The sequence below is a fragment of the Haliotis rubra genome, unplaced genomic scaffold (assembly GCF_003918875.1).
Source record: "Haliotis rubra isolate DU_JTF1 unplaced genomic scaffold, ASM391887v1 Scf1661, whole genome shotgun sequence".
NCBI lineage: Eukaryota > Metazoa > Mollusca > Gastropoda > Lepetellida > Haliotidae > Haliotis > Haliotis rubra.
In genome coordinates this window covers 24,579-35,337 of record NW_025765627.1, presented here as the reverse complement: position 1 = coordinate 35,337, position 10,759 = coordinate 24,579, and positions in this window count along the sequence as shown.

Genomic DNA, 10,759 nt, shown 5'->3' with positions numbered 1-10,759 from the left:
ATCCCCAAAATATAACACAAAATATAACACAAAATATAACACAAAGACTAAGACTACTGTCGTCAACATAACACTGAAAATGTTCTACTATGATAAAACTGATAAAGAACTAACACAAAAGCTTCATAATAATTTGCTTCTTTATCATAACACAAGAGAAAATTACATGGGGGCAATTGTAACCCAGTGTTGCAATTGCCCCCGATGGCAGTAGCCATGTTTCATGCCACGTCACATGTTAACAACTTTGGGTTTCTCAACTATTTCTACTTCAACATATGTCGTAATTAATATCTCAATTTTACACTTGAAAAGTTATTTACATACCAAGCAACATTTACTGCATTAAGAACGTTTATTACGTTTTGTGTAAAATTTACTTACCTTCGTGAAAAACGAATTTTCGTCAACTGTATCTCGCCATGAGCGAGCAGCTGATAAATATTGTGGCTGATTAGGGCCATCGCTTTCTCGCCTTAAAATTGGGAGAATAGCACGAGACGAGAAAGCGATAACACGAGACGAGAAAGCGGTATCACGAGACGAGAAAGCGATAACGCAAGACAAGAAAGCGATACCGCGAGACGAGAAAGCGATACCATCACGCGAGAAAGTGATAGAGCGATAGAGCGAAAAGTGATATTTCACATAATTCTGCCCTGTCTGCACATGACATCTAACCTGCGTATGATTTAATCCAAAAGGAGGCTTTATTGTCATTTGGTTTAGTCGTATAGAAACAACATGAACATGCTTTCGAATTCTGTGGCATTTTTATAATTAATCCTTTAACTTATAACTCCAGAAACCGAGTGTTTTTTCGTTGAAATAAATGAGTGCTCTTAAAAAGTCTGTAAAAACAACAACAATCATTTAATTTATTGTTACATCACTAATTCGGCTTGGATTAATTAGTGGCTTGCATTTGTTTATTGTCATTTCCCTTGTTAAATGCCACCACTGTTATCTCATTATTCATGCCGGGATTTACAATCCCTGGCTTCCATTTGTCCATCCACCCTACCAATTTAGCGCTAAGTATGTACTGGCTTCCCTTGTTATCTTATCACTGTTGTTTCAAATGTACGCATTTAGCTTTCTGTTTCCTAGTTTCTAGTCTCTTCATTCAGCCGATGGAGGATAAGAATAGACTCCGTAACATCGTGTTCCAGTTGCACAAATACAGAAGTTGACATCCATAAATTCTCTCAAATACCTTTAGGTATTTTATGAGTCCTGTTTTATGAGCCCTGTTTTTCACTGGGCTAAGCTACACATTTGCCTACTCCCCATGTTACCCGTGAAGATCCGGGTTAGATTGGTCTTCAGCAACTCATGCTTGTCGTAAAAGGTGACTAACGGGATCGGGTGGTCAGGCTCGCTGACTTGGTAGACAATGTCATCGTAACCCAACTGCGTAGATCGATGCTCATGATGTTGATCCTGTATTGTCTGGTCCAGATTCGATTATTTACAGACCGCCCGGCTCATTTATAAGGCCACATACTTCAAAACTCTCTGAATGTGATGTATATGTAATAAACTGAGCTTCAAAAGAAACGCAAGTTTAAATTTGTTTGAAATGTAACTCAGCATTCCATTAAGTAGGAATTGAACTGATGGCGTACAATATGGCGTCACAAAACCATTAACAATGAACCTAAAACAGGAATATTGCTCTTAGGCGACATATATTTCAATTCACACACTCACTCAGTGATTTTATTTTAGGATGATGGTTTGGATGTGGTTGATTGTCTTAGTGCTGGCCACTCATGGTGGAAATCACCATGAAAAGATACTCGTCACAGTGCCTTAATTTTCATAGGTCCCTTCCGTTCATCTGGCACTTCCGACACATTTGCCACACAAAATCATAATTCAAAGAAAACCATAGAAAAGAACCAGTCAGACTACAAAATTCGTAAACTTTTGGAAGCAGTACACATCAAGAAGATAGGATCCGCTCTCAACATAGATGAAGGAGAGTACATTCCCAATGCCTACCATCACTTGATAAAGTAATCAATAATATTTCTTGTGTACATTATCTGTTTCAATTCAACTATGTACATCAACCCCATCCATTGTATATACATACACCAGGCTTCCTATAAGTTTTAATCCAGTCCTTGTATATCACCCTTCTGGCTTCCAATCAACTTACTCAATCTCTTATACAAGCGTTGTACATCAACCCGTGTTACAATTGCCCCCGGTCTCCCATACTTAACTAAGGAAGTGTAATTCCTAATATAGCACATGTTACAGCGGACGGCAATGCTGTACACAATGTTGATCCTGGGATAATGTTCTTTGGTCACGTGTCATGTTTTGAGATCCGTCCCGATTCAATTTGCACTTCCTTGATAGGGGTGGTCGTGTCTGGTGACGTGGACATGAACATCAAGCCAATGTCAACTTGAGTCCTGATCACGGATTCGGCTGTCGGTCGATTTTACAGCTGTGGGGCAGCATCACTACATGTATGACTGACTTGACACCGTAATGTCCAAGGAAGGGTTACTGGACACGAGTATTCCACCGAGGCACCGGAGCACATCCGGAAGTTTTGTACGATACGATATACTATTCATTTGTTTTAGTATCGATTCATATTTTGACATATATCGATTATTATTTTGATGTTGCACCGATATTTCATATAAAATATTTGGTTAAATACAAACAGGACATTATTAAAAGTGAACTTAACACGTTTTACTCTCGCAATATTGTCATACAGAACATCAAATAAGACTAGGCTTGGTGAGTGTGGTTGATGGATATTTGGGTGATACCCAGTCTTCCCTTCTCTAGTAATCTTGTCATACACAACATCAAATAAGACTAGGCTTGGTGAGAGTGGTTGGTGGATATTTGGCCGACACCCAGTCTTCCCTTTTCTAGTAATCTCTGGAAAACTACATGGTGGCTGGTGAGTTATGGTATGAGCTTGTCGGAAATGTAATATTGTGATACGTATCGTGACCTCAGTATCGAAATACTTATCGCATCGTGACCTCAGTATCGAGATACGTATCATATCGTGACCTCAGTATCGACATACGTATCGTATCGTGACCTCAGTATCGAGATACGTATCGTATTCAGACCTCAGTATCGAGATACGTAGCGTATCGTGACCCCAGAATCGAGATACGTATCGTATCGTGACCCCAGTATCGAGATACGTATCGTATCGTCACCCCAGTATCACGATACGTATCGTATCGTGACCCCAGTATCGCGATACGTATCGTTTCGTGAGGCACCTGTACCGCGACATCCCTACTGGACAGTGCCTAGTAACATCCTTTGTTGTCCAGTTTCCAACTGCGTGGGTTTTGTTCTGCATTTCAGGACGACCGAATACTGAATACCTCAATATCTACTGATAAAAATGTTAAACAACCGATTGAATGTGAACTAGACAGAGTTGCTGATTGTAATCCCGCTGATGTTATAACAAAGGTAAATGACGACATAAGTAATGTGCTTTTTACTTCTGTTAGTGTTCACTAAAAGTTGCAGTTGAAAACCAGCATCCAAGAGACGAACTAAGAGATAGTTTGGCAAACAAAAATCTCCCGTGGAAAGTATTTTGAAGAAACATGAAATTTTATAACCCACCAAACACTTCGGAATATACACAATTACAAACAATTACATTTCAGGATTTTTTTTAAGTTATGCAAAAGACGATCCTCGCTCATTTTTGAAACTTCTAAAGCAAAAAGGTAGATGGAAATGAAACATTATCAGATGAGGAATCACTATTTACCTCTTCACACAATTCAACTGATACTTTTTAGAATGTCAATACCGAAGAACGCGCTATTCTCAAAGGTGTATTCTCGTGCACTGCTAAAATTCAGAAGCAGCAATCAAATCTGCCCATTGAAACTTGACAGGTGAAAGTACCAGTAGCTGAACTAAATTTCCCATTTTGTATATCAACTGATTTAAGTGCCGAATTTCATTACTTATTCGTATTTGGAAAATGAGGGAAAATAACTAATTCACAATTATTGAACACTAACTCAAACTTCTTTAATATGAATATATTTTTTAATAGTTGGAAACTAGGAACTCTACAAACGTTATTCAAAATGTATAGAACCATTACGTTACTAACACAAACGGCATGTTTCACAATTTAATATTGTACTGTGGTATCAGTGGCTCAGTTAAGTTAATGCATATTGCATACGTGTATATTAAGATGCATTATATGGAAATGTTGTACCTCCAATGCTGCCGATAGCTGTCTGAATGTGAATAAAATTCAATTCAGTTCAGTTAGGTTCAGCATAAATATAAAATTTCAAAACTCATTAGCCATGTTATATTGTAAAACTACATATTTTAATATACATGTACTTTAAATGTACGTTGAACTTGCATACTAGTAACTGATGTTTTGTACGTTCATAATACTATGAACGTAATCAACAACATTTCAAGGTAAAACAAGAAAACAATATTTACAATTTTTACCTACATTAAATATGCACGAATGTATATTATATATATTTCAGATTTATTAACTAACTGCTCTCTTCTCTACTACAATCTCTACTCTGCTAAGTCAGGTGATGTATCATTATCTGTTGTTTCAGCTCAGTGCACTTCCTGGGCCCCGTTCCTCAAAGCGATCGTAGCGCTACGACAGTCGTAAGTCAATGTTAAAGTACGGGAGTTAGGATCATTCTAGCACTACGATCGCTTTGAGGAACGAGGCCCTGGGCGGTATCTTCCCATACGACAGACCTCCCAAAAGACAGGCCGCTAAAAACAACATATTTTATGGTTGGTTGCATAAAGATTAATTAAGCTGTACCCTTGATAATAATCGTATGTGCCCAGATAAGAAAGGCAACATTAGGTACAGTCTAAGTAAACTTAGGCTCAGTATTATTCGTTACACTGCTATACTGATCAGTAAACTTAGGCTCAGTATTATTCGTTACACTGCTATACTGATCAGTAAACGTAGGCTCAGTATTATTCGTTACCCTGCTATACTGATCAGTAAACTTAGGTTCAGTATTATTCGTTACACCGCTATACTGATCAGTAAACTTAGGCTCAGTATTATTCGTTACACTGCTATACTGATCAGTAAACTTAGGCTCAGTATTATTCGTTACACTGCTATACTGATCAGTAAACTTAGGCTCAGTATTATTCGTTACACTGCTATACTGATCAGTAAACTTAGGCTCAGTATTATTCGTTACACTGCCATACTGATCAGTAAACTTTGGCTCAGTATTATTCGTTACACCGCTATACTGATCAGTAAACTTAGGCTCAGTATTATTCGTTACACTGCTATACTGATCAGTAAACTTAGGCTCAGTATTATTCGTTACACTGCTATACTGATCAGTAAACTTAGGCTCAGTATTATTCGTTACACTGCTATACTGATCAGTAAACTTAGGCTCAGTATTATTCGTTACACTGCTATACTGATCAGTAAACTTAGGCTCAGTATTATTCGTTACACTGCCATACTGATCAGTAAACTTAGGCTCAGTATTATTCGTTACACTGCTATACTGATCAGTGAATTTAGGCTCAGTATTATTCGTTACACTGCTATACTGATCAGTACACTTAGGCTCAGTATTATTCGTTACACCGCTATACTGATCAGTAAACTTAGGCTCAGTATTATTCGTTACACTGCCATACTGATCAGTAAACTTAGGCTCAGTATTATTCGTTACACTGCTATACTGATCAGTAAACTTAGGCTCAGTATTATTCGTTACACTGCCATACTGATCAGTAAACTTTGGCTCAGTATTATTCGTTACACCGCTATACTGATCAGTAAACTTAGGCTCAGTATTATTCGTTACACTGCTATACTGATCAGTACACTTAGGCTCAGTATTATTCGTTACACCGCTATACTGATCAGTAAACTAAGGCTCAGAATTATTCGTTACACTGCTATACTGATCAGTAAATTTAGGCTCAGTATTATTCGTTACACTGCTATACTGATCAGTACACTTAGGCTCAGTATTATTCGTTACACTGCTATACTGATCAGTAAACTTAGGCTCAGTATTATTCGTTACACTGCTATACTGATCAGTAAATTTAGGCTCAGTATTATTCGTTACACTGCTATACTGATCAGTAAATTTAGGCTCAGTATTATTCGTTACACTGCTATACTGATCAGTAAACTTAGGCTCAGTATTATTCGTTACACTGCCATACTGATCAGTAAACTTAGGCTCAGTATTATTCGTTACACCGCTATACTGATCAGTAAACTTAGGCTCAGTATTATTCGTTACACCGCTATACTGATCAGTAAACTTAGGCTCAGTATTATTCGTTACACTGCCATACTGATCAGTAAACTTTGGCTCAGTATTATTCGTTACACCGCTATACTGATCAGTAAACTTAGGCTCAGTTTTATTCGTTACACCGCTATACTGATCAGTAAACTTAGGCTCAGTATTATTCGTTACACCGCTATACTGATCAGTAAACTTAGGCTCAGTATTATTCGTTACACCGCTATACTGATCAGTAAACTTAGGCTCAGTATTATTCGTTACACTGCTATACTTGGAGATAGTACAAAGCCCCATTCACAATGCTTAACTCACAGAGTCTGTACAAAACAATTATTTTCAGAAGAAGACAATATTTGCAGGTACTAGTAAACCCAATGTGACCAATTCATTATAAAAGAAAGCATGAAAGTCTTAACAACTTATGACTTCACAAGATTATTAAGTAATATATCTATATAAGTGCTTGAGAATATTCTTAACTTCTCTAACAACTCAGTTCTCTATGCTCAGTATTCACTAGTAAACTAGGAGAGATAGGAGTGTGTTGTTACTATACTCTGTAGTGACTCTGGGTCAGCCCATTAATTAAATAGGGGTGCACAGCATGGCTCAGCCAATTAGTGTATTCATTGAGTCTGTCTTGTGGCAGGTCTGTCTTTGGGAGTGAACCTCCTGGGCTATTCTATTACCTAAAAAGGGGTGATGAGGAGTTGTTGTTTTAACAATGTGTGGTAGTATTGGGATGTGGAAGTTTTGGGATATAACCTTTCAGGACAACGCCCGTCACGCTAGTGACGTAAGCACATGGCAGTACAGTACGTAACTGTATCGACGTACGATCGCGAGGCCAACGATACAATACATGGATTTACACCCTGTGTCGCAACTCCTGTGTCAATATATTGATGTAAAACTTGTGAATTTCGAACAGAAACTGTCGAAATATACATATCATGTCGTCTTCCCGGTTGGCTATTAATAGCAGAGACTTCACATTGCTACCAAGCTTGTATGTTCCTCCGGGTTAGAATATTGATCTTCAGTAACCCATGCTTGTCTTAAGAGGCGACTGACGGGATCGGGTGGCCAGGCTCTCTGACTTGATTGACACATGTCATCGGTTCCCAAGTGCGCAGATCGATGTTCATGCTGTTGATCACTGGATTGTCTGGTCCAGACTCGATTGTTTCCAGACCGCCGCCATATAGCTGGAATATTGCTGAGTTCGGCGTAAAACTAAACTCACTCTGTCATATATTCTACAAATTTAATGTGATTTGTTGATTAAACACAGTTCACGGTTAGCTTCTGGGGCTCTGAGCCAGTTAATATCTAGTCACAACACGCCCCCACTGAAACCCTTGTCATAACATATAGCAATATCCCCATCTTCGCTGTCTGAGGTTTACAAACGAACGGATCGGCGTTGTGAGTTTTCTGTAGGAAGGAAGGAAATAAGAATAAAGTATTATTTAAAACAACAACATAAAACAATATTGTGTCCTCTTTCAATCATAGCGCCTCCAGTTCTCGCCGTGCACGGAGTAGCAGCACAGCATCAACAGTATTTTACGTTGTCATTTGATTAATCAAACACACGTTTAAGGCCTCAGTAAACCAGGAAGTGTAAAGATAAACAGCTGAGAATATATTCCATGAATATCACACAAACCACTTATACAGTATATTACAAACTACAAACAGTTCTAGATAATGTTTTCTCGAACTGGAAATAGGAATATTTAAATTTAAGAAAGTAGGAATATGTATGAAATTAGAGACACCGTGCAGCCACATGTGTAAACAAGAAACCACCCGGCCACACGTGTTAACAAGAAACCACCCAGCCACACGTGTAAACAAAGAAACCACCCGGCCACACGTGTTAACAAGAAACCACCCGGCCACACATGTAAACAAGAAACCACCCGGCCACACGTGTTAACAAGAAACCACCCGGCCACACGTGTAAACAAGAAACCACCCGGCCACACGTGTAAACAAGAAACCACCCGGCCACACGTGTAAACAAGAAAACCCAACCCGTGTAAACCAAAACACCCGGCCACACGTGTAAACAAGAAACCACCCGGCCACACATGTGTAAACAAGAAACCACCCGGCCACACGTGTTAATAAGAAACCACCCGGCCACACGTGTAAACAAGAAACCACACGTGTAAACAAGAAACCACCCGGCCACACGTGTTAACAAGAAACCACCCGGCCACACGTGTAAACAAGAAACCACCCGGCCACACGTGTAAACAAGAAACCACCCGGCCACACGTGTAAACAAGAAACCACCCGGCCACACGTGTTAACAAGAAACCACCCGGTCACACGTGTAAACAAGAAACCACCCGGCCACACGTGTTAACAAGAAACCACCCGGCCACACGTGTAATCAAGAGACCAAGCGGCCACTGGAGCTGTGTATCGTGGTCTAAGCGGCGAGGCGACATATCCCGATACCAGTTTAATGAGGCGAGACGATATATCATGAAAGTATTGGCAAGGAACCTGCGAGACGATTATCATCACGATACAATGGTGGCGATACGATACGTATCCCGATACTTTACAATTTCTAATAGCAGAACATATATGATAGATAAAATGACTCAATCTTTTTTGTTATACAGCAGATCTTGTGTTACATTCATAGATTAAGAACCTGTTCATTTAATAAAGTTTCAGCATATTATGCTCAAGAAAGTACAGTCAAACATATTCAATATACTTTGATCTAACATATATAAGTTTGAAACCGAAGTTTCCTTTGGGAAGATGTGTTTCTGAACCGATGCTTTCACAAGCAATTGAATCATGTAATTTATATCAGAATTCAGAATCACTGAAAAAAACTCTTAAGTATGCTTTCTAAATGTTATCTTCTCTTTGTTCTCTTTCTTAACAAAGCTAAGACATCGTTCACAGTTGTTAATAAATGGTGTTATTTGTCAAGCAACTGAACCATATTTCAGTTACTTGGAGACAAGTATTCTACAGTTCACAGAGAGTGATTTCACTTATACAGCAACTTCCTTGTCCATGTAACAAAGATAACAGACACAAACAAATTCCTAAAAGGTTCAATTGGTTTTAAAATTCAAAAGAATTTCAAAGAGACTCCCTTCCTATTCCTAATGCAATATTCCTGACAACTTTAAGTAGTATTGAAGTTGTATCGGTATATATCGTCTCTTGTGGCGATACATCGATGTATCGTGGACCCTTACGATATAAATATCCTGATATATTGCCTAAATGCGTTTTGTATCGATGCACTCGTATCGCGTACTTGACGATGCAAACATCGATACTATCGATGAATCGTTACACCCTTACCGGCCACACGTGTAAACAAGAAACCACCCGGCCACACGTGTAAACAAGAATCCACCCGGCCACACGGGTAATCATAGGATGCCACGAAAACGAAAACCGACAGAATGAAATCTACAGTTTATACGAATATATAATGCATATTGATTTGAACTGATTACCATGTTATTTTATAAACACATATATTTGAAGTAATGTGTAACGATATGTATCTGGCTGAGCTCAGCGACCGATGGTTGGTTGGTTGGTTGGTTGTTAAACGCCGAACTCAGCAATATTCCAGCTATATGGCGGTGGTCTGTAAATAATCGAGTCTGGACCAGATAATCCAGTGATGGACACAATGAGCATGTATCTACACAATTGGGACACGGTGACATGTGTCAACCAAGTCAGCGAGCCTGACCACCTGATCCCGTTAGTCGCCTTTTATAACAAGCATGGGTTACTGATGACCACTTCTAACCCGGATCTTCACGTGTAAAGCGATGTCCAGATATTCATCTTGACATACTAAGGGAGTGTGAGTGAGTGAGTTAATATTTAACGTCACATCGTCAATATCTCAGCCATATCGTGACGAAAATAATTTATACAATAAATAGTGAAAATACTTTGAAGATTAAAACCTGTCAACGATGGACAGTAAAGATACTAGAGAATCACAGCTATGAATATAAAACTAGCGAGCAAAGCTAAAACATTCCAATTAAAGAAGACAATACAGTATCAAAGACGAGCTATAGATCGCCAGCTTCTGAAGGTAGATCACCATACTAGGAACCATGGGGACTTACATTACTTTTGCTACCTGCATGGACCCTAGCTGGATTTACACAATCCCTTCAGCCGCTGGCGAATGTAGGAAAGTTTAGCCGACAGTTAAAAGAACAAAGATACTACGTTTACAATATGGTAAATTTACATTTTACTTTGAAAGGTTTTGGGACTTACGTACCCTCTCAGAAGGACAATAATTTTACTTTAACCCCCTTTGAGGGTACAGCCACGAACAATCTCAGTTACTAATCTAAATGACCAATCTTAAAAATATATCTATGTACAAAACACATTCATCA